This window comes from Kogia breviceps, chromosome 1, assembly GCF_026419965.1.
Source record: "Kogia breviceps isolate mKogBre1 chromosome 1, mKogBre1 haplotype 1, whole genome shotgun sequence".
NCBI lineage: Eukaryota > Metazoa > Chordata > Mammalia > Artiodactyla > Physeteridae > Kogia > Kogia breviceps.
Genome location: NC_081310.1, coordinates 16,091,313 through 16,116,099, shown reverse-complemented (window position 1 = coordinate 16,116,099; position 24,787 = coordinate 16,091,313). Strand labels below are relative to the sequence as shown.

Sequence of the window (24,787 nt, the reverse complement as noted above, 5' to 3'; positions counted from 1 at the left end):
AAAGTACAATATTAAAAATCACTTTAAATAAATTAAGACATACAGTGTCTTAATACCAAAAATGGGCATAAAACCATTAGGGCCGACTTTCTCATATTGTGATTGATATTATTATTATTGTTGTCGTTGCTATCAGCCTGATCAGACACTGAAGATTCAAACAGTTAGTTAACTTTTCTTAGAATAATGCCAGTTCTGATGGTGCTCTTTTCCCAGCGCCTTTTTCTGCAAGGAGACTCCCTCCATCAAGAAATCTCTCTCCATGGAAGGAAGAATTAATAACGGAAAAGAAAAAAGCCTCAAAACTCTGTCAAAACATAAAACAAGGCTCTTCGGTAAGGAATGTGTAGCAGAGCTAATTTGCTGTTAAGATGCCTCTACTTGATTAAAGAGAAAGTTATCGCTGAGAGGCTGGCATAAAACATGAAAGTGTAAATGCAGCTCCAAAGTGAGTCTCAGACTTCAGTAGCCAAAAATAAACCGGTTCTTGGCTGAAAGACATAAGTGCAATTGTGAAATTGATATCCCTCCTTGGCCGAGTCCCAGACAATATGTTGCCTTTCGGGGGCTGATCAACGTGATTGATGTGATCTGTGAAATCCAGGGGGGCTCTCCCCTTTAATCAAACGTACCGCCCTCGACAGAAAGGCAGCTGTGGGCTAACAAGTTCTTCAGGCTTCCTCCCTCCAGGTCTCCTTAGAAATCTGACAGCCCAGAAGGGGAAAAAGGTGGCAAAACAGCCACAGGACAAACTCCACCTTGGAAAAGAAAAGGAGAGAAAAGAAAAAGAAAAGACAAGCTATTAAGACATAAGATGGCAGCAACTGAACAGTTTATTGCCTTTCAAAGAGAAATTCAGACTTCACTTTTCACGTCAAAGCCAACTCACTAAAGACGTGCAGCTAAGTTTTATTTTCTTCTAAGAATATAGATTTTGTTTATTTTTTTCTGTTTCTAACTAATCATCTAACAGGGATGATCAGTGTCTTAGAGTCCATATCCCCGTTTTATCATTTCCTTCTTCAGTTTTCTTGTTTGCATCATATATTTTAGAGTTGTGGTAATCGGTCCCCAAAATAACATGTGAAGATAAAGTCGCAGAGAGAAAAATAATCTAAAATCTTCCAGGGAGTGACATGAAGCTTGCAGACCCGCAGCGGGTATCAGTGTGGTGAATTCTAAACACAAGCTTCCTAATCTCATAATCATTATCACTTATTCAGACTCTCCTCAGCTGCCTTCAGTGAAGGAATAGGAATATCCAATTGGAGTTTTTGCATTTCCTATGGTAAATATTTCTAAACCTGTAACAAATTGGTACTGATCGTTTCTTCTAGAACCATCGTAATGACTCAAATTGATTTTAGCTTAAAAGATCAACACCAGGGTATAATTTACATTTTCAGGGTTTCCTTTCATGTTGAAAGTCTTCCAGATTGGTTAACCGTACCACCCTCTCCTGCACTGTTGTCCTATTTGTGCATAATATTCCGGTGCCAGATTGTCAGCTAATTATGTCACACGCGATCAACTAACAAAGCACAGCCCTTCTTGCCTGGAGAATGAACCATGTTTCAAAGCTTCTCCAAGAGAAAAAAATAGACCCCTTTCATTAAAGAAATCTGGAGTGAGGGTTTTATTTAACTGAACAATCCATGTCAGCACTGCTGTTTCCTTGCTGTTGTAGGGATGTTGATGGCTGGTTATTTCTTAAGCAGCTGCATGGGGGTGGAGCGCCACAGAGCCCATGGTTCATCTTTAGCAAGACTCACAACTATTTGGGAAAACTCTATGACGTCAATCTATAAAATGAAAACCAATAAGTTGTCTCCCTCCAAAAGAGCTTTTTGGCTTAATCTCTTTGAACAACAACCTGAGCTTTCTTCTGTAAAGACTAAATATGGAGCAAAAATACAGCACATTTCCCATTCTCTATTTTAATGGAGTTGAGAGTTAGCAAAGACGGGCAAAGCAAGAGAATAAGCAGAGATCAGTGATGGTAGAAAAGTGATTTTGTGGTAGAAGTACAGAGGCGTCTGGAAGTTTTAAATAGTAGATGATATCATGTCTGCCGAGTGCCTCGCAGAAAGCCTGACACAGTACTGACATTCATTAAATACTAGTTTCCCCTTTTATGAAGGCAAACTTTGACATTAGTTCTTAGTTTTGGGGTAAATGCACATTTGGAGGTAGAGAGAGCTAGGCAAGTGATATGGCAATAAAAGCCTGGTTGGATAAAACATTTGCTAAGAGTTCCATTGGTATGCTTCCTTCCATTCTTCTATTAAGGCTTTAATATTATTTATTACCTGCTTAATATAATAGTCATAATTGAATGATGACGATATCTTAAAATTCTACTGGGGAAATTTTATACCTTAAAACCTTGGTTATTAGCATACAGGAAAACCGTCTCTTGGAATGTTAATTATCCTAACACTTTGCTCAAACAATGAAAACTTAAAACTTTAAATCCTGATAAATTAAGATTGGGATCAAAACTAAATTTTAAGTGCTGTGATCACCAGGATCCCAGGAACTCAGTGTAGCTTTCCTATCCTCCAAAGGATACTACTTCCTAAAGGGGCTCTACTCATTATTCTAATGGATTTCTTTAATTATGTCAACTTCAATAGAAATACACTTAAGGTGAGTCCTTAAAAAATGCCACACTTCCAAGGGTATTAATGAGATCTTCACTGAAAATAGAGACGAAGAAAAAAAGTTATTTGGGATATACACAATGCATTTCCAGTAAGACATGATGTATTTTCATCTAGTGTAACCACAGTAAATACCTTCAACCAAAGGTTTTTTCTTTTTATTACAGATGATCCTGGGAACATAAAATCTTAGCTTGAAAAATGAGTAGATTTTGTAGGAATACTGCAGAAAAAGATGCAGTTTCACAGTGTTTCATAAGTGAATCTAACTCAGCTCAGCGGTGTCTTTACAAGTTCAAGATCTTGAAAGCACAAATAGAAGAAACCAAAAAAAATGATTCACTAACCCTCTCATTCTATTGATCATGATGAGAACTTAGTTTTAAGGTCTTTCGCTAAATGGGACAAACTAAAATTATCGACAATTCTTAGGAGAGTCACAGAAACATAAAGGGAGGTTCAAATTCGGCATATGGGAAAAACTTTAGACGTTTGGGTTTCCCAGCTTGGTGACATGAAAGCCAAGAACAGATTTGTGATTAATATTCTAGAATATAAGATGTCGTAAGAGATTAAGGAGAATGTGATCAAATAGCTATGATTTCCACCACGACGGAAAAAAGAGGAGGTAAATTTCAAGTGAAAGAATGGGATTGAGGTTAGAAATCCTGAAGATGGCGTAGACAGGGAAAAATCTTTACAATGCTGAAGTTTATGACTATAAAAAGTCTGAAACTATTTTTCCCTGGAGAGCTCTGAAAATAGAGAAATCATGCACTTTGGTTCAGAATGATTGCAATGTCATTCTGTCTAGAGCCAAAGGAAGACGTGACTAAAAATGTCCCCTCCTGGCTTTGTAGACAAGATTATTATGAAGTTAGCTTATATTCTTCCAGTGAAAGAATATCAACCGGGAAAGGATAATTTGATTTTTGCTGACTGAATAGTGGGTTAAGTGTAACTTTTCCATTTATAAGTTGCATACTCCATGGTAAATTTTCCTCAAAGGCCTCTCCCTCTCTCCTCTGACAGTTAAAACAGTCAACAGAAACAGAAGAGCTACGTACAGACCTTCAATTGCTTCTCAGACCTATGACTGGGGAGCTATAAGTAGGTCGTCATCTTCATGGGGCTCTTGAGGTTTGATGTTTGGGAGAAAATCTAGGACTTCTAAGACACTGAGGTGATGCAACTATTCCTACTTTAGCATTAGTTGGGTGACTTTCTAGGCATTATAGATCTTTGTTCTCTTTTGATAACAGGAAAGAGAGAAGCAAAGATGATCTAAAGTAGTAGTTCATAGTCCTATCCAGTTGGAGGCTGGAAATATTTAAAGAAACTATGATCAAATTTATACAACCTGCACACGATGGCAATTATATTTTATTGCCTCTTTATTTGAGAAGCACAAGAGGACAATACATGATCGCATATCTACAGCACATACACTTTTTTTTTTTTTTTTTTTTGCGGTACGCGGGCCTCTCACCGCTGTGGCCTCTCCCGTTGCGGAGCACAGGCTCCGGACGCGCAGGCTCAGCGGCCACGGCTCACGGGCCCAGCCGCTCCGCGGCACGTGGGATCCTCCCGGACCGGGGCACGAACCCGTGTCCCCTGCATCGGCAGGCGGGCTCTCAACCACTGCGCCACCAGAGAAGCCCGCCCATACACTTTGAAATGAAGTTATCATAATATTTACATACACATTTAAACAGGTGTTTATATCTTCACACTGCAGGCAATGCTCGTGTTCCTGGACTGGTAGAAACTCCTTAGGGTCCCTCAAGGACTCCCTGTCTTTGGCTTAGGAATCTCTGTTCTAAAGAAACTGACAGTTGTCCTTTTAGGTGTCTTCCCTTCTAGAATGCACCACTGTCTTCAGTGGAGAAGAAAATCTGTTTTTAGGGTAAGCTCGAATTTGAAATAAATAACTCAAGAGTGATCAGAGATGACTGGGAGCATAGAGAAAAGTAATATGTTATTTACAGTGACAAATTTCACAGTTGTTTAACTTCAATCCATTTTAACCATTTAGGGAATATGTATTTATGTAGCCACTAAAGTTAGAGATGAAAGAAATCGGCCTCTAGAATCACTGAATTTATGTTTTTTCAAGATGTCTTTTGAAAAACCAACACCTTATTTACTGTCTAGGTTTTACGTCAATATTTGAAAGGTCTTCCTTGAGTCTCTGTCAGGCAGGCCTATTAGGAAGTGAGTAAATTTAATAAACACACAACTGCACTAAGTATGTATCATCTAATTTGCATATCTGTGCGGGTACCAGTGCAGTCAGTGTGGGCAAACAGCTGTCTGCTCGGGGTTTGTGTGGTTATGTAAATGAGGCCCTCAGAAAACGTGTCTCTATCAAAAGAGCAAACCCCAGGCTGGAAGGGAGTTTCAGAAGCCATCCGGGGCATTCCCAGGCACAGCACATTTAAAGCAACCCAGAGGGAGGCATTAGTCTGTTTGTTAAGATCATTAGACAAGGATAAGCCTCTAAAGAGAGTGAGAAAAGAACTACATACGCATATAAGAAAAAACAAACAACAGCTTATGTTGTGGATTTTTAAATTTTTAAATTTTCAGTCTGATAGGAGATACAACGTTCATTCTGGAATACTCATTATTTTAAAAACTGGAACCAAAAGGGAAAGAGGAGGGAGGGATAAATTAGAAGGTTGGGATTAACATAAACACACTACTATATAAAACAGATAACCAACAAGGACCTACTATCTAGCACAGGGACCTACACTCAATATTTTGTAACAACCTGTAAGGGAAAAAGAATCTGAAAAGATTAGATAGATAGATAGATAGATAGATCGATATTGATAGATGATAGATAGATAAACTGAATCACTGTGCTCTACACCTGAAACTAACGTGATATTGTAAATCAACTATACTTCAATTAAAAAACAATCTGGATTCAAAGCTCATTTTGCAACAGAATGAAATATCTAAATCAATTAGCTGCTATCTTTGCTTTCAATGCTAACAGATATTTGCCACATACATCATGTGGAGTATAATGCCAAATAGAACCCCAATATTAGGAAGAATAAGCAGGTTGGGGGTCCTCTATATTATTTATACTTGATCTCCTGAGATTAAACCGGCTTTAAAAAAAAAAAAGTATAATCCTCTAGGAGATAAATGTATAATTGAGTCCTATAAACTTACCCTATTTCTGTAGTTTGTGATAAAGGGAAATTGAGCCAGAGAACGTTTTCTTTATGTAAAGAAATAAATAATAATGTGCAGATTTGTGTTTTGTTTTATGTCTTCAAGCCACACAGCCTTTCACAGAATAAAAAGAATTTAGCAATGGATCAGAGTCAGTGGCGGATGGTGGGAGCTGCCTTTAACCTGAATGAGCAGTTTCATAACATTGTTATACCATAAAAATATAAGATAAACATTTCTAATATGAATCAGTTCAGCAAACCACACACGTAAATTCATTTGCAATGATGGTACATTAATAAGAATGTTCACAGTTCTGCCAGCGTGCATTCATTGGAAATGCTTTCTCAGTGAATATCCCATTTAATAGAGTCTCAACAGAGCCACACTCTGAAAGATTTCCCATTCTGATATGCGGGGGATCCTTCAGTGGATGATACAGACACCGTCTGATGCACAGTGGCTGGATGGGGTGTATGTTGCCAAATTCCTGTTTGTCCTTCACATGAAGCCCATATTGACTGCTGCAAAAATTCTTCGTATGAGCTATTATTTTCAAATTGTTTTCCAACTTATACTGCAATTGAAAATTGGACAGCTTTTCGATTGCTCTCGCATTCCGATTGATTACCAATACAGTTTTTCAGAATTAAGAATATCACTCTCTCCTCGTCCCTGGAATCGTGTTGAGTCCGTGTGGCTTTCATTTAAATATTGCAGGAGAGTTTGTGCCTGACTCTGTGTTCAGATACCATACAGGGCTATCAGTTAGATTTATTATCTCTTCTCTCGACGCTACATTATGTATCTCTGTGAAAAATACCAACCTCCTGACATGATGTTGCCTTCTCTCCAAGGTCTCCTAGTATTAGTATCTGAGCTTAGTTTCTGCTGCATCACACAGGTCTCAAGGTTTGTGATGTGTTCTTTGGGATGGGGCAGTTGTAATGATCAAAATGACTAATATGTTTTCTGAATAAATGCATTCCAACAATGTTAGGTTATCAGAACAAATGAATAAATATTTATTGAGTGATTACTATGTATAAGGCACTCTGCTAGGCCCCGGAGGATGGGGCTGGGAAGGCATGTTGAAGCTTATCTGAAATTCTCAGAAAATACAAAGTGAAATCAATAGGAAAGAGGGAGTCATTTAATTTGTCTAAGCTGTTTCTGAGTGCTTTCAAAATCACTCTGGAATGTCCTCAGCAGTCCTGTGATCATTAATAGTCGTCACCATTTTCCGATGGAACAATTCAAGAAGGGAGAGGTTAAATATTTTTCTCAAGGTCACACAGCAATACAGATGCAAAGGGGAGACTGCTACTATAAGCAGCTACCTCCTGGCTTGGTGTTTAAACAACTCGGGAACAGTTGTTGGTGCTTGGGACTTGGGGAGGTCATGCTTTGGTTTGGCTGTGATTGCTAACGGGCATTTATGATATAATTAATTGATATAAAACTGCTGGCATTTAAATTTGTATAAAATAACTAGTCTTCCTCCATCAGCATAGGGTGCTCTCCGAGCAAATGAGTCTAACCCCTCTGCTTTTAGAGGACTAAAGGGAAACTGTATAATCCTCTTTTTAATGAGTACTCTCCACAATATTTTGTGACGATTTTAAACACACAGAAAAATTGAGAGAATTTTACAGCACATATCGGTATGCCCACGACCTCAATATGATCATTTGTGTTTACTATACTTAATTTGTAACATATCTATCCGTTCTTCTGTTCATGGGTCAATCCATCTTCATTTTGGAAGCATTTTAAAGTAAATTGCAAATATAGCCCCTTGGAAATTATTTTCACCATAGGGCAAAGAGGTTTATCATAGTGACAATAATGGTATGGGAGGAAATAATTATAATTGATGTCCAAACAAATTTGTTCAAGATTCTCCTAAGTATTGACTAGTCTTCTACTTGTGTGGTGCTGCACTCATTAGTTTATCTGATCCTGGTAATACACTCATAGGGTAGAAAGGCAGGTATAATAACTTCATTTTAAAAATTAAAAAACTGAGTCCTGGAGATGAAATATCAAGCTCATGGTCACCCAGGAGGTGGTATATTCAAGAATAGATGACTTCTACCACCTCCTGGACCAGTGGTCTCACTAGGTCATGCCATCCACCCTCTTGTCAAAAACCTCAAGGTAAGTTTTTAATGATTACTCTAGTAACTAGTTCTTAAAACAGGAGTATTTATATAGCTGAATATATGCCATAGTCACTGCATTAACACCGATAGTCTTGTTTCATTTGGCCATTTTGTTAAACATACCTCGAAACCTTTTACTTAGAAGTAGCTTGAGGGCTGAGAAGCTGTTATGTCAACTTCTGTGACACTGCTATGTATTAGCAGTCCATGCCTAAATGCTTCTAGATATCCAAATGCATTTCTATTAGCCCTATTTGTGGTTTTCCTATGAAAATATAACTCAGAAAAACTTCATTTATGATCCTGTACATTAATCTTCACTTATCTCCATTTTGTCAGTCCTATTGAAACTGAGTCCCCTAAAACCAAGTTCCTCTGCCGAGCTTATAATTAACCTCTCTATCCAAAACTTTATTCCTTTTCTTGTTCCACACCTGTGCCCCCTCACGAATGAGGAATATCAAAGAAAAGGGTGTTGTAATTGAGCAGACCCTATGGGGCCTTCCCAGGACAGATCCCCCTCCCCAACCATGTCCTCCACCTGCCTCTTATTTGTAGAAAAACTTTAACCTCCTAGGCTTTCCCCAAGTTCCAAAGAGTAAATTTAATCAGAGAAGTGAGAAAATGCAGAAACAAAGGAAAATAGGCAAGACAAAAAAATAATACTTTAGCCATTAAACAAAGCCAAAGACCTTTAGTTCCTCCTCAAGAGCTATAAAAAATATTCTGAGCTATATTCTTGAGCTGTTTTGCAGATAATGAAACCCTCACCAGGTGCAAGGAGTTAACTGCATGTTGTCCACAAGCATGGAGACCCCAGACCTGCTGAAACCAAAAGGTTGATGATATTAACTCCCAAAATACCACCCGGTTACCCTCACCACCAACCAATCAGAAGAATGTCCACAAGCTGATCATGCACCCTGAAACACTCTCTCTCACCCTGTCTTTAAAATCCTTTCCCTAAAAGTGATTGGGGAGTTCAGGGCTTCTGAGCACTAGCTGTCCATACTCCTTGCTTGGTGCCCTGCAATAAATGCTGCACTTTCCTTCACTGCAACCCATTGTCAGCAGATTGGCATTACTCCACATGGGAGAGCAGACCCAAATTTGGCTCAGTAACACTATTTTTTAAAGTTTTGCTTTTATATCATAGAAATGATAGTGCTTCTCATAAAAAAAAAAAAAAAAAAAAAAAAAAAAAAAGAACTCGAACAAAACAAAAATGTGCAAAGCACTTAACTTTGGAAACTTTCCTTCCAAGGAGAACTTTCCATTTCGCATTTTGATTTGTATTCTCTCCATCTGAGGTTATACTGCTTTCCAACTTTGCTTTTTTCGCTTAATAGTAAATCTATTTCATGGCTTGTAAAGGATTCATAGTCTCCCATTCAATGATTACATTATGATTTAATTAATCTCTTATGATGGATATTTAGTTTGTTTATATTTTCCAATTCAACTAGACATTCTTGTTTTTATATTTTGGCTCTCATTTGCTATGTTTACAGAGGACAAACTCCTAAAATTGTGTGTGATGGAGGGAGCAAGAAGGGGGCATAGAGTAGCTGGGGGAAGGGAGGCACCATTCATGGAGATGAGGAAGACCAAGGGGAAGCAGCCTTGCTAGTCAATATGTTTCAGACAGATTAAGTTTGAGATACATGCTAGATGTAAGTGGAAATATGTATACACCACATGTTAGAGGAGAAGGTAGGAGAGGAGATATAGATTTGGGATTCTGTGGTGTCTGGATGGTATTGAAAGCCTTGGGGTAGGATGAGATGATCTAGGGGAAAGCATGAGAGAGAATAGGGTCCAAACCCTTGAGATGCTCTAACATTCAGAGGTTTGGCCAAAGCAGAGCCAGCAAAGGAGCTCAAGCAAGGGAGGACAGAATGTGAGATGGAAATTCAGAGGCTTGTGATATCCAGAAAGTCAGCAGAAGCAAGTGTTTCAAAAAGAGGAAGTGATCCAAGTGTCAAATGTTGCTGAGGGACCAATTAAGATGAAATCAGAATTGATTATTGAATTTGGTATACAATTTTTTTAAAGCTACAAATGTCAAATACATATATGAAAGAGATAACTGTTCTTACTATTATTCAAATAAATTAAATTCAAAAGATGTAATCTTTTTGTTTATCATATCACCAAAGATGAAAAAGTAGTAATATCTAATATTTATAAGAATGAGGAGAAATAAGCACTCTTATACAGTTGTTGCTTCCATATTTTTCTTTGGAATGCAAGTTGACAATATCTTGCAAAATGTTTCATGTGTATAACTATCAATTCAGATATTCCTCTTTCAGGAATCTGTCCCATTACAGAAATGAGTCCAATTTAACCCCTTTTCCTACCCAACTACTACAACCACTTCCGAACTGAACTCTCAGCTTTTGCTCTTGACTCCCTGTTAAGAGCAAAATTCCTTATATTTCAGATGCACTGATCACTTGAAAATGAGTATCACCAATCATTTTCAATGATTTCCCAATGCAGATAGTGTAAAACTCAGGCCTTTCCCATAACCTATATTAACCAAAATTTTAGAAATGAAGACTTAATTGAAATAAAAAGGTGTTTATTTCAGATCTGTTAGGATTGCAGCCCAGGAGACAGATTCAAGAAGCACTACAAAATAGGGGAAGGTTATAAAGGCAAAACCTCAAGATAACAGTTAGTTACATGAGTTGTTTATCAAGAATTATAATTGGAGCTGGCAAGAAGTAAGGGTGCTTGTTAAGTAAGGATTGATTGGGGTCTGAAAAGTTTGCATAGTTACAAGGGGAGAACTTGAGACCATAAAGTTGTGGGCTGGTGGGTGTTCTGAATATGGCTGGTGGTGTTCTTGGGTCTGGTACAGTTCAAAGAAAGTTCAGGTTCTCAGTGGTGCAGAGACATGTCTGAAACCAGATCCTCAATGGCCACTTACCTCTATTTTTGTAAGCCTGAACTGCGAATACTCCATTATAATTCCAATTCATCAATGTTATCAAGTCCTATTTCCCAAGACTCACTTTGCTGTCTTTCTTCCTCCCCCTATCGACCTCCTTTCTCTATCTGCAGACTTCAAATTCTTTCATACAGTAGGGTCTTACATTTTTCTCCTCCCAGAATTTTCCTTCAGCTTTTCAATGGCTGACTCATTATTCAAGTCTCAGCTTATTTATTTATTTATTTTCTAATGTGTCTTTTGTCCATTTCTTCCCTCTTCAATGTAAGTGCCCTGTTCAGGGTTGGGAGGAGCTGTGTGCCCAATAACTGTCAATTGAAAGAATAAATGTTTATTTTTGCCCTTTGCTATTGACCTAGTCCTTTCTTTCTCTTTCTCTATTTCTTTTCTTTCTTTCTCTTTCTTTCTTTCTTTCTTTCTTTCTTTCTTTCTTTCTTTCTTTCTTTCTTTCTTTCTTTCTTTCTCTCTTTCTTTCTTTTTCTTTCTTTTTTTCCTCTCTGTACAATCACTAAATGATGTATCTCTTGTCCCATATGTTGAAAATACTTTTTTCAATTGTGATTTGTTTTTCAAATTTTTTTTCCATACAGAGCAATCTCTCAGTTATTTATCTCTTAGCTCCTTTCATTGGTATCATGATAAGAAAAATTTTCCTTAATTAAAGATTGTAAATTAGAAAAAAAATCCTGTATTTGCTTCATGTGTTACTATGGTTTAGGAGTTTACATTTCATTGGAAATTTTTTTATATGGTATGAGATAGGAAATTAAATTTATTTTTTCCTCAGGTTTATTAATTGATTTAATATTATCTTCTGAATAATCTCTCCTCTACACACTGATTTATAATGACCATTTCTCATATAGGAAAGTCCCATATATGCTCTGAGGTTCTATCAAGTTTTCATAAATCTGTTCCTATACAGTACCATGAGTATTTATTGGTTTGGCCAAAAAGTTCATTCGGTTAGTGAATACATTGTTCAATAAAGTTCTTTATGAATTTTAAAATGTGTGTTTCATTTTTACTTTAAACTGAATGAACTTTTTGGCCAGCCCAATATTTACCATAGCTTAAGATATATTTTGATATTTGATTGGGTGAGTACTTATTCTTGATATATGAAACTTTCTAGGCTATTTCTCTATGTATATTTTTCCAAATAATTTTTAATTTCAATTTGTTAAATATTAAAAGTAACACGTTGGGGGCTTCCCTGGTGGCTCAGTGGTTGAGAGTCCGCCTGCCGACACAGGGGACACGGGTTTGTGCCCTGGTCCAGGAAGATCCCACATGTCGCAGAGCAGCTAGGTCCGTGAGCCGTGGCCACTGAGCCTGCGTGTCCGGATCCTGTGCCCCGCAATGGGAGAGGCCACAACAGTGAGAGGTCCGCGTACCACAAAAAAAAAAAAAAAAAAAAAAAGTAACACGTTGGGATTTTTTTTTAGTTATATTAAATATATATGTCACTATAAAGTGAAATGGCATCTTTAGAATATTAATCCTGGAAGAAATCTATCTCGGCAATTTTTTTTTGGTCCATTTAATATTCTTCAGTACAACTTTATGGTCTCCACTTCATTTGGGGTACAATTTCCAAGCCCTTTATAAGCTGTGTCCCACCACCCCCTAGTGCTCTTTGGGAACCCCATCTCCTCACATCTTTCCCTCACTTACGACCACACTGCACTGCAACCACACTGGTCTCCTTAATGATCCAGGGCTGTGCCACCCTCATCTCAAGATCTCTGTGCCAGTTCTCTTTAAAGGGAAAGCTGTTACCTTTCCAGGTAAGACTCATGGCTCACTCCTCGCCTGTCTCCTGGCTCACTCAGGTCTCTACTCAAATGTCACCTTCTTGGTGAGGCTTTTTCTGACCATCCTATATAAAGTGCCTCTGTTCTTAGCTTCCCTCACATTTCCTATCCTCCTTGTTCAATTTTTGTCTTCAGTACTTATCCCACTTACCTCATATATTATATATTAGTTTTCCTATTTGTTTATTGTCTCTCATCTCCAAGTAGAATGTAAGCTCCAGGAAAAAGCATTTTGTACTGTAGTATTGCCAGAGCCTATGATAGTGCCTAGAACTTAATGTGCATTTATTTTTAAATTTTTTTTAATGAAGTATAGTTGATTTACAATATTGTGTTAGTTTCAGGTACACAGCAAAATGATTCAGTTATATACACATTTTTTTCGGATTATTTTCCATTGTAGCTTATTACAAGATATTGAATATAGTGTATATTATTGACTGTCCAGTGAATGATTTTCTTAATATAGCTATGTAAGTCTCACTCATTTGTTATTAAGTTAATTTCTAGTATTTTAATTATTTTATTGTTATTTTAATTGGAATTACTTTTGTTATGTTTTTTGACTGGTTATTTGTGATATAAAGAAAGGTTTGTTTCTTATTTCCCAATTCTATGAGTCCTAAGAGATTTTCAGCTGATTTTCTTGGAGTTTCACTAAATAGCAATATATCATTAGTAAATAATGACAATTACTTATTTTCCTTGCCCATATTTGTGTATAGTATATCTTTTGTTCAGCCTTATCACATTCTGAACCCCCAGAAAGAATGTAGAAGACTATTGGAGATAGTATGTGGTATTAGTCAAGCTAAGTTTTGTTCTAGCAAATATGACCCCCACTTTTCAGTGGTTTCCAACAGCAAAGGCTTGTTTCTCATTCACATTCATGTACAATTTGTGTCAGCCATAGCTCTGCCCTATGTTGTCTTGTCTCCTAGACTTAAATTTGGGACACTGTGGTCTCATGAGAGATGGAAAGAAAAGTGTGCCAGAATCATGAGATGCCTCTTAAAGCTTCTGTTTAGGAGTGTCACAATTATTTTCACTCACAATAAATTGTTCAAAGCAAGTCACTTGGCAACTACTGTTATCAGTGAAGTGGGATATGTAATTCTTCTATAAGGAGAGACATTGCAAGTCATGTGGCTAATCCTGCCATTGAAGGTGTAGGGACCTATTATCCTCCTAGAGAGAGGAGAAGACAGTATTTAGAATAATAATACAATCTTCAACATAGGCATTTTTTGTTCCTCACTATAAAAGGAATGTGTCCGGTATATTACTAGTACATAAAAAGTGCACACTATGACATATATTCTTTACTGTATTATGTCTGTTGATTTTATTCTCAAATTTACTAAAACTTTTTATTATGTCTAGCTGGAAGTTATCAAATGACTTTTGGGCATACCTGTATATGATCATACCTCTAATAAATAAAAGTTATATATTAAAATTAATAGATTTCCTGATATTGATCCATCTTTGCATTCCTGAAATAAACCTGCTTCTTTTCAGGTGATTGTGCTGTTGATATGTATTTTTGCATTCATGTATTCAGATTCAACACATATTTTTGAATGTCTGTTTTGTATGAGTCATTGCACGTGGAAAATATAGATAGCTATAAGTGAAGATTCATAGAGTTGGCCTTCCTAGGGTTTGCAGTCTGGTAGGGAACCAAATATTTTAAAACTAATCATTTAATTACAATTGAAAGAGGATGTAGAGTGCTAAAAGAGAATCTAATTGGGAGGACTGGCAGTTTAGTGCACGCTTCTAAAGAAAAGTGATATTTGAGTCAAAAAACAAATGTGAATAAGAGTTAAGTAGGCAGAAGCAGTATAGTTAAAATAGTGAAACATCCCAAACAGTGCACAGGCTCTGTAGTGGAAAGGATTATTAATTGATAATTGTTAATTTGATGCATTAGAAAAGAAGGCCAGTGTGGCTGAAATGCACAGAGCAAACCGGAGAGCATTCTGAGATGAAGATGGAGTTTGGTACGGGTTAACTATGTAAAACTTTGTTGGACAGGTTAAGGATTTGCTTCTTGTCTTTAGAGCCATAAAGGACTTTAAGCAGATCATTTTAGTTGTAAGGTCAAGAAAGAGTGGAGGAGGGAAATAGTATTTATGGTGACTGGTTAAGAGAACAATAGATTTATCTATGCAAGAGATGATGGCATGATTGGGGGATTCCGGCAGTGAAGATGAAGAGAAGTGAACAGATTCAAGAGACATTTAGGAAGTAAAACCGTTAGGCTTTGGTAACTGAATGTATATAGGGGTAAAGGAGAAGTTGTCAAGGTCATCAGATTTGTATAACTGGGTATTTAATGAGGTCATTACTTAAAAATAATAGAGGAAGAACAGATGTATGGAGAAGATCATGAGTTTAATTTTGGATTTGCCATCTAAGAAGTGCCTAAGACAGTCCTAAGACAGTGGAGATATCAAATAAATGACTGAATATGTGTCTGGAGCTCAGAGCAGGGTGAGTTACAGATAAACATTTGAGAGTCATCAGGGCTATCGAAACTGTGGGTAGGAGTAAGATTGCTCAGGTAGAGAAATTAAGCTGAGAGTAAAAGGGCCTAGGACTGAACTTTGATTGGGACACTCTAATATTTAATGTTAGGTACATGAGGAAGATCCAGCAAAGACAGAAGAAACAGAGAGCTAGGAGGAAAATGGAGTGGTGTTATAAAATTTAAGGGAAGAGAACGATTTAAAAGTGAGGTGTAGCCACTGGTGTTGAATGCTGCTTTAGTGGTCATGATGTAGGAAAAATATTTACCATCAAGAGAAGTCTTAGGTAGAGTGAACGGAAGCCATGTTAACATTCATTGTGAAGTTTGTGGGATGTATGGAATTGGAGGAAAAGTCTTAAGACCTCTCTTTTAGGAAGGTTGGCTGGAGGGCAGGACAGGGATAAGGGTAACCGGATGGGGAGATTAATCAAGTGAGGGTTTATTTTTCAGATGAAAGGAGACTTGAGCATGTTTAAATGCTGATGAGAAGGAATTAACAAGAAAAAAAGGTGAAGATACAGAAGTGAGAAGGGAATATTCCTAGTGACCGAGAGCTGAGAGGGTTCTGGTGGGTAGGATTCGGAGCCTTGGAGTGAACACCTCCTCTATTTCAACAGGAAGCAATCAGGTCAGGATGCAGGCAGATGCAAACAGTTTGTACTTTGGGTGGTCCAAAATTGAGGGAAAAGTTCCCACCTTAAAGACTGTGGCAGTGGGACTACATCAAACTAAGAAGCTTCTACACAGCAAAGGAAACCATTAACAAAACAAAAAGGTAGCCTACAGAATGGGAGAAAATATTTGCGAATCACTTATCTGATAAGGGGTTAAAATGAAAAATATATTTTAAAAACTCATACAACTCAATAGCAAAAACACAAACAATTTGATGAAAAAAATAGACCGAGCAACTGAATAGATGTTCTTTCCAAGAAGACATACAAATAGGCAACAGGTACATGAAAAGGTGCTCAAAATCACTAATTATCATGGAAGAACAAATCAAAACCACAATGAGTATCACCTCACAGCAGTTGGATTGGATATTATCAGAAAAACAAGAGGCAACAAGTGTCAGTGGGAATGTGGAGAAAAAGAAACTCCTAGGCACTGTTGATGGGAATGCAAACTGGTGTAGCCACTATGGAAACAGTATAGAGATTCCTCAAAAGATTAAATATAGAACTACCATATGGTCCAGCAATTCCAATTCTGCTCTGTGAATGAAAAAAACTCACTATCTCAAAAAAGTATCTGTACCCCCATGTTCATTGCAGTGTTATTTAAGTTGCAGACATGGAAACAACCTTTGTCTACTGATGGATGAATGGTGAAGAAAATGCAGTGTATATGCAATGGAATATTATTCAGCCATAATAAAGGAAATCCTGCCATTTGTGGCACAGATAGAGGGCATCATGCTAAGTGAAGTAAGTCAGACCGAGAAAGACAAATACTGTATGATCTCACTTATATGTGGAATCTAAAAATCTGAACTCACAGATACGGAGAATAGATTGGTCGTTGCCAGAGGTGGGGGGTGGAGAGTGTGTGAAATGGGTAAAGGTGGTCAAAAGGTACAAACTTCCAGTTATAAGTGAGTCATGGGCATGTAATGTACAGCATGGTGACTATAGTTAACAGTACTGTATTGGATTGGATTGGTCAAAACGTTCATTTGGGTTTTTCCGTAACATCTTATGGAAAAAGCTGAATTAATGTTTTGGCCGACCCAATATATTTGAAAGTTGTTAAGAGAACAAATCTTCAAAGCTTTTATCACAGGGAAAAAAAATTGTAACTCTGCAAAGCAATGGATGCTAACTAAACTTAGTGAGGTAATCATTTTATACTATACACGTATATCAAATCATTATTTTGCACACCTAAAATGAATACAGTGTTACATGTCAAATACATCTCAATAAAACTGGATAAAGAAAATTTAAAAGGCTTTGGCTTCTATGTTTCTCTCTGGAAAGGTCATATCTGAGAATGATGAAAGAAAATCAGGTGGTTGCTAAGAAATATGAAGAAGGTTTGGAACAAATTCTGCAGACAGTAGGAGAGCAAGATACAGTCATGACTGAGATTAGACCATGAGCTTCATTTTTGGTACAATCTTGGTCAGGTTTTGGTATCAGAATTATGTTTGACACAAAAAATAAATGGAAAGCTTCCTACCTTTTTCTGTGCTTGGGAATGAAGAAAGAAATATGGGAAATACTGTACTGTTGAAGTTTGATGTGAAGAGCCTGTAGAGTGACCTCAGCCTTCTCCTTTTTTGGTATTAGCTGCAGGACAACTCTTTATTTCCTTCTATAGTTATCTTTTTCTTGAGTAATTTTTGACATTTCCTTGAAAAATCACATATTTTATTCAAATTTATTATGTGAAACTGTATGGAGTAATTTCTCATGTTACAAAAATATTTTGGAAAATTTATTATAGCTTTTCTCATATTTAATGTCATTTATTATACTCTAGAATTTATTTGTTATATATACATATACATGTGTGTATATGTAGAGTCTCTTTTTTTCTATATAAGGGCTTATTAGAGCTTTAACTTACTGATCTTTTCAAAAATATTTTAACTTATTGATCAGTTTTCCTGATTTTTTCCTAAATAACCATCTCGGCATTTGTCAATTATTAATTCCTTCTTTCCACTTAATTTTAGTATATTTTATTGTGTTTTTTTTCAGATAAATGAATGCTACTTAACTCATTTTTAATGTTTAATAATAAAAATATCTAAGGCTAAGAATTTTCTTTAAAATACCTTGGTCACGTCAATATATATAGTGTTTCTATTTTCAATGATCTGAATGCAAATGTAAACTATAAATTAAGTTGTAACTTCCTTCTATAAAAAGATCATTCTTATTATTGTACAGAAAATAGATAGTAATAGGGCAAGAGGATGACAGCAAAGTGACCAGGTGAGGTCATTGCTAGAGTCCACACCAGGTAGGTAGCATTCATGGAGATGGGGGGTAGATAGGAAAAGAATTTTGAGAGAGATTTAGAAGGGTTACCAACTATCAAGTTTTAATGACAACAAATTTTTATCACTTAAAAGCAATCACCTTCTAGAACTTTTATTTACTATGCTATAAAATATACTTTAGCATATCTTTCTAATTGCCTACACAATATCCATTCTCCTTTTTTTCTTGCTAACAGAATCCTGACTTTACTTGGTAAGCAATATACCCAGAAAACACATTCCCATTTCCCCTTGCTGCTAGAAGTGACCAAGTCGATCAGCTCTGATCAATAAGACATAAATGGTAGTCTGCTGGGGATTTCTAGGGAAACTTTTGCTTTCCTAATATAAGATAGCAAACCCTTACCTCTTTTTCCTGTCTTGGAAATGAATGTAATGTCTGGAGATATAGCAGCCATCTTGTGACCAGGAGGTGAGAAGCATAAAGATGAACACCTCACCTTAACAATGTCAGAACAGAAAGAGGAGTTTGTCAAGCATCTGAACCTGCACAGCAAATGCCTACTAACAAACTTCTTGATGTGTGAGAAAATTAGATTCCTATTTTTGTAACCCATAATTGAGATTTATGTTACTTGCAGCTGAACACTTTTCAACAGATGCATATATTTATTGCCAAGTTTTTAACTTCCCAATGAGTACCTTCTATTCTATGAGACCTGGTTTTACCTGCTGCATTTTTGCAAAGACCCTCCATGCAAAGACTACAATCCCTCAAAATGTGTGAGATATTTCTATATGTCCTACCTATCAGTGCTAAAAGTACCACATTCTCATAACTTATTTCAATATTTTCTCTACCTCGTGTGTCATATCCATTTTGTCAACCAAGTCCCAAGATTCTTTCTTTTTTTGCTTTATTCATCATCTCATGCTCGGACCTGGGTAATAGTTTCCTCACTGTTTGCCCTGTCCCAGTCTTTCTGTTTTCTAGGCTAAGAGGTTTTCTATTCCTCTGCCATCCAAGGCTTTCCATGCTGTCGTTATTTAATTCCTCGGCACATAACACAGCAAAGATTCCTCAGTACATGAGAAATAGGCCAATTCTTCCACCTGGAATGCCCTGTCCTCTCCAACATCTTCTTGATCTCCTTTTACAGTCTTGATTTTCACATGAATGTTTCTTTCTAATCAAATGTTTTCCTGACCTAAATATATCTATCAAATATACTTTCTTCTATATGAGCTCACTCTTATCCTCTCATTTTCCTCTTCAAATCCTACTCATTTTCCAAGATCCAACTCAAATCCCACCTCCTCTGTTAGAGCTTTCTTGTGCACCATGACCTGATCTACTCTTTCCTTTCTCTCAAATACTAGTTCTTAGTATCAGTATTATTTTTGTCTTTCATTACATCTGCTCAACTATAATGCACCCCAGCTACCCTGGGCTAATCGACCATTCTCCAAACATACATTATCTTTTCTCAGTCTGTTCTTGCAGCCTGAAATGGCTTCTCTTCTCTTCCCTTATCAGAAGTGACCCAGTTTCTTCATTTTAACTTTCTTCATTCCTAGATTAAGATAACCTGCTCTTCCCAGTAATTTGTCCATTACACTATTTGTTTTTCCTTCTCTTATCAAAGTGCTATCTGTTTACATGATTTTTCCTTACAAAGACCTACAACTACTAAGACCCAATAGAGCAGAGCTACATCCTCAGTTCATAATTCATCCAACCATAGCTCTCTTTGTGAGAAGAAATTGTACTGGCTATCTCATCCACACCTCCACTTATAAAAGAGGTAATAAGCCTTCAGACAGGTAGTGACTTGTACAGTCACAGAGTTCATTTGCACAGGAAAGCTCAATCCTGTATCAGTGCTCCAGGTAAAACAGTGAAGGAGAGACAGCTCCATCCCTCAAGGAGCTAATAATTTGGTGAAGATGTCAGACATATTTAATTAATAAGTCAGCTTTATTTTTTTTGAAAAAAGAAATTCTGAACTTCACGCCATGATATATGTTTTCTAAAGCTTCCAGAATGCAATAGAAGATTAATTCTATTTGGAGGGACAATAGAGAATTTTTAAATGTTAGCAAATAATTTCCTCCTAATTTAAATTTTAAAAGAGATGACCCATGACAAATGAGCTACCAAGATCATCTGAATCAAATTATATTTGCAACATTATTTTCATTTTGAAAATTTCTCCATTGTTACATAAGTGGTACAAAATTAAACAGAATAAGCAAATGCATCATATCTTCATTTAAAATTAATGTGAATTTTGTTTTACTCATTGCTTGTTTGTTTTAAGAATAAGAAAATAATTCTCATTCATGCCTTTATATTCATGTTTCAGTCTATCTATTCTTTATTTTACAGGAGGGGCCATAATGGGAATGTGAAAATCCCTTAATTGTTTAGTTCTGCCTGTTGTTTATTTATTTATTTATTTATTTTTCAGAATGGATTGGTGCAGTGATAATTATGATTCCATGACATTTCTTTTTGGAGTCAGATTTAGATAATGGGCCATGTATGCCAAAATCAAATTTCTCTTTAAATAGTTTCCTGTTTTTGCATTGCTTACTTAAAGACTCACTATACTTATTTGTATAGTTGTATGTACTGTGTACACCTAGTACATTATTGTTAATAAAGTAAAAATTATTCTGATTTTCTTTCATAACCATCACCATAATTTTATATGTCTCAATTTAAATTATGTACAAACTATGGTCATTTGTAGATAAAAAGAATTACTATTAGGCAAATTCAGCATTCCACGATTGACTGATGATCGAATCCTGTTAGAGTTTAAAAAATAAAGTCTGATACAGTTAAATATGACCTTGCACTTTCTTAGCCTGCTTGCATTAGGTGCTGTTTCTTTGCTCTAGCTTAAATCTGGAACTACCCATATGTCATCGTCTCCATTCAACAGGACCCTAATTTAAGTGGCTGGCAAGAGCAGTAAGTTTGCCTATCATATTTTGGAAACAAGGTTACTTTAAAAGGTGAGCACCTGATTTCTTTTACTTTAAACTATTAGTGAAAAAACTTTTAAAAGATACTGAAAGCAGATGGGGGAGGCTGGTTTCTAAAATACTCAGTAATTAATTTCTGAGTTATCCTCGGTATTCAGGCATTTAAATTGGAAATAAAACTGATTGATCAATAGTAACTAAAGTTGTTGGCTTTGGGATAAGGTTTATTAGACCTGAAAACTCTGAACTGGGTTCAGATCTATTCTGACACTTGGTAAAAGGACTTGGGAATCATCCAAAGCAAATGCTAAAATTATTTGTAAGAGAACGTTCCCCAAGTTGCAACTAAATATCTCAGAGCTATAGATCTGGAGCAGTTTAGATGATAAATCAAAATACCTTTTTGGGCTCTGAATTAAGTGACAGGTGAGTAAATGGAATCTGAGGGGTAATGGAACTTGGATTTTATTTAACCCGCCCCAGTAATTTAGGACAGTTTTGTTGCATTCTCTCTGTTCATCGTTTTGTTTTGGCGTTGGTTTTCTTAAGTTTAGTTGTCATCGGATTAGGTGATTTAATACTTTGGCACAAAAGATAAAATGATCCTTATTTCACAAGCAGGGACTAGGACAGCATATGGTCAATAGTTTCACTGCCTACAGATCTTTAGTTGGACACAATCCTTCTACATACAACTGATTAAACAGCCAAAGAAATTGGAGCCCCCTTTCACCATAAAAAACTCAGCCACACCCTAACCCAGAAGCTAGATTTTGACCTTGAGTAAAGATTGAAACTCAAACTTCTCTATCCTTCTGGCCTTTTTAAAAACTTTGACTCACAAAATATCTGCCATTATTTCTTTTTTAATCTACTGTAAATGCTTATGAACTAGTACCCCCTAAGTGCTGATTGCTTGAATTCCTTTATTTAAGGATAAAGCAAACGTCTTTCTCTTTCCTGGGCAGGCAAAGTGGAGCTAAACTGGAAGATGGATTTAAAATGCCACCAGTACTTGAGTAAATCTCTGATAAGAAAGTTGTATTTCGTAGTTTTTGGTTTGTTTGTTTGTTTGACTCAGTGATCTCTCCTGCAATCTGTTTTGTCTGTAGCAGCTGACAGTATCTCAGGGAACCTGGCTTAGTTAGATTGACTGGAATCTCCAACTTAGCCATTTCCTTTGCAGGTTGGCTACTTCTCCTCCTCCCTCCCTCTTCCTCCTTTTTTTTTTTTTTTTTTTTTCTTCCTAATGATGTTACATTTGTCCTGCAGATGATGTAGAGCAGAGCGCACTGCGGAGGATGAACGGCTGGGCTCGATCGCTCCTTTCTTGACAAGCGCTCACACTTCACACCAGCCGTCCTCGGCACCATTAATATTATGTATAGATATCCTTGTCACAGATTTACTTTCGGCGATCCGCAATCTGGATGGGCGGGCGAAGGGTGTGTGAGGAGGGGGTGGAGGAAAGCCAGCTGATTTATTGTGAGGAATGTCAGAGAATAAAAAGGAGGTGTTATATTAATGTCCTGACCTATCTTCTTAAAACTGCTTTTTGCTCATCTCAGTGCTTAAGGATTTTGTTGCCTGAAGCTGGAACTCAAAGAGAAAGAAAAAGAGAAAGGAAAAAATTAAGCGTCATGTTGCCTTGTTATTTATTTACTCTCTTTATGTACTGGAAAATTGTTCAAGTTATCATCCATGTGTGAGCTTCAGTAGAGAATATGGAGATGGCTTGTTTCTATAGATTGATAAGCTGCTGGTCTCCCCTTCCTGGTGAAAGCTGGCAGTAGATGCAGGCGTGAGAGTTTGCAGCAGGAGTCTGAACCGACTGGTAAATTTCGCCTATCCTGGCTGATCTGGTTTAACACAACCCAGAAAGGCTTCATAGTAGACTAAAAGCATTTTATTAAATGTGGGTCCTATTCTGGAGGTCAAGATGAAGATTTACTGTCTCAAGTACAGCGATAACATTTGCATGATCCTCCAAATTTCAGGCATATTTTCTGTGGATGGGTTGCCAGTTTTTCAAACAAAATGAGAAATAATTCATCTTCAGCTTATTTCATTTTAAATTAAGGTAGTTAGCAAGGTTCTGAAATTCTTCTCCATGGTTCATATGGCTGTCTATAAATTTATACTGTTCATCCTGCAAAGTTTTGTCAACCTTACAACTCAGAACTGCTATTTTCCAGGGCAATACAGACCACTCCCCTTTGAGTCTGTTTGGGCGCTAATTGGAGGATGCCTTTAATTGCAGCCTCCCTGTCCCGTGCTAGGATTTCTGAATCCATCAATAAGTCTTTATGCAGGACTCGTTATTGAAAACAGTTGCTTAGTGCAAAGAACGTGATGAGAGTTCTTTTCTATTTTTTCAAAATATTCTAAAAAAAAATCTTATACGGCAGCTTTTTAAAGTACTTTTTGTATTTACCCCCTTTCCACAGAGACTTTCTACAGAATCAAAATCACTACACGATAAGTACACGTAATAGAACCACTGACTAAACAGAGACTTTGGTTGAGTGAAAAGTAGAGTGATGAGGTCAATACAAAGAGTTCAACCTATTTACAGCTCAAAATTATATTTACATTCAGAAAAGCTTGGTGCTTGTTAGCCTGAGGTCTAAGAAAGTTTTATTTGTTGTAGTTTTGCATTTATTGAAGATCGATTGTGTGCAGACCTCCAGTATGGATATTAGATTCATTCCTAATTTCAGTAGTTAGCTCTTCACTCATTTGTTCTAAGCTTTTTGTGGTACCTTAGCTAAATCCCTTTGTCCTAGCATCTATTCCCTCTTGTAAGTTAAACAAAGCACAAATTGTAAGCATTTATGAGATATGTATTGAAAGTGATATTTCTGTGAGTCCCTTCTATTTTTGTGTATGAGTATGATTAATAAAAATTGTAGATTACCACTAATCTTTCTGAGACTGGAATGATAATTTTCACTAGCCATTACTGTTTCAAAAGCTGTCTCATAGGCTGAGAGTTTACTCCAAAGCATGTGCTCCATTGTAATTACTCCATTTCTAAAAGCTACGTGTCAGATTCATCTGCTCATGGTTTGATTTTTGCAGTAGGTGATTCTGACCCATTATTTGAAGATGTGCTCTAGTGTTTTCTAACCCTGATTGCTTTATCCTTCCTTTACAAAGGGGACTGGTACTCCGCCAGGATTCTTGAGGTTGGTTGGGCATACCTGGGGCAGGTCGAGCACAGGCCACTATCAAGGAATGCCAGGTATATCAATTATATTCCTCTTGGTTTGTTATTGGCTTCTACATACCTTAAAATGATGGGATGCTTTCAGTTCTGCTCTTAGACAGAGGGTCCTGGGTTTGCATCTTAGAGGGTGTTACATATCCCACAAACTGAAATACAAGATCAATTTTATTTTTCCTAAGAAAGTTTTCTGAAGGATCTGTAGCTAACTGAGCAAATGGCCATTACAGATGCAGTACCTTCTAGAGGAACTGGTACTAGGTGCCCCAGGCCAGAGAGCGG

At 36.8% G+C, this 24,787-nt stretch overlaps 1 protein-coding gene across 1 annotated transcript in view; it reads right to left on the bottom strand.

Moving 5' to 3' along the window:
• Positions 1-686: 686 nt before the first annotated feature.
• SPATA17 (spermatogenesis associated 17) overlaps positions 687-24,787 on the bottom strand; it is a 333,016-nt gene continuing 308,915 nt past the window's right edge. The window contains exon 11 of the mRNA XM_067020824.1: positions 687-758. The gene's annotated coding sequence lies outside the window, so the exon portion shown is untranslated. The remainder of the gene's footprint in view (positions 759-24,787) is intronic.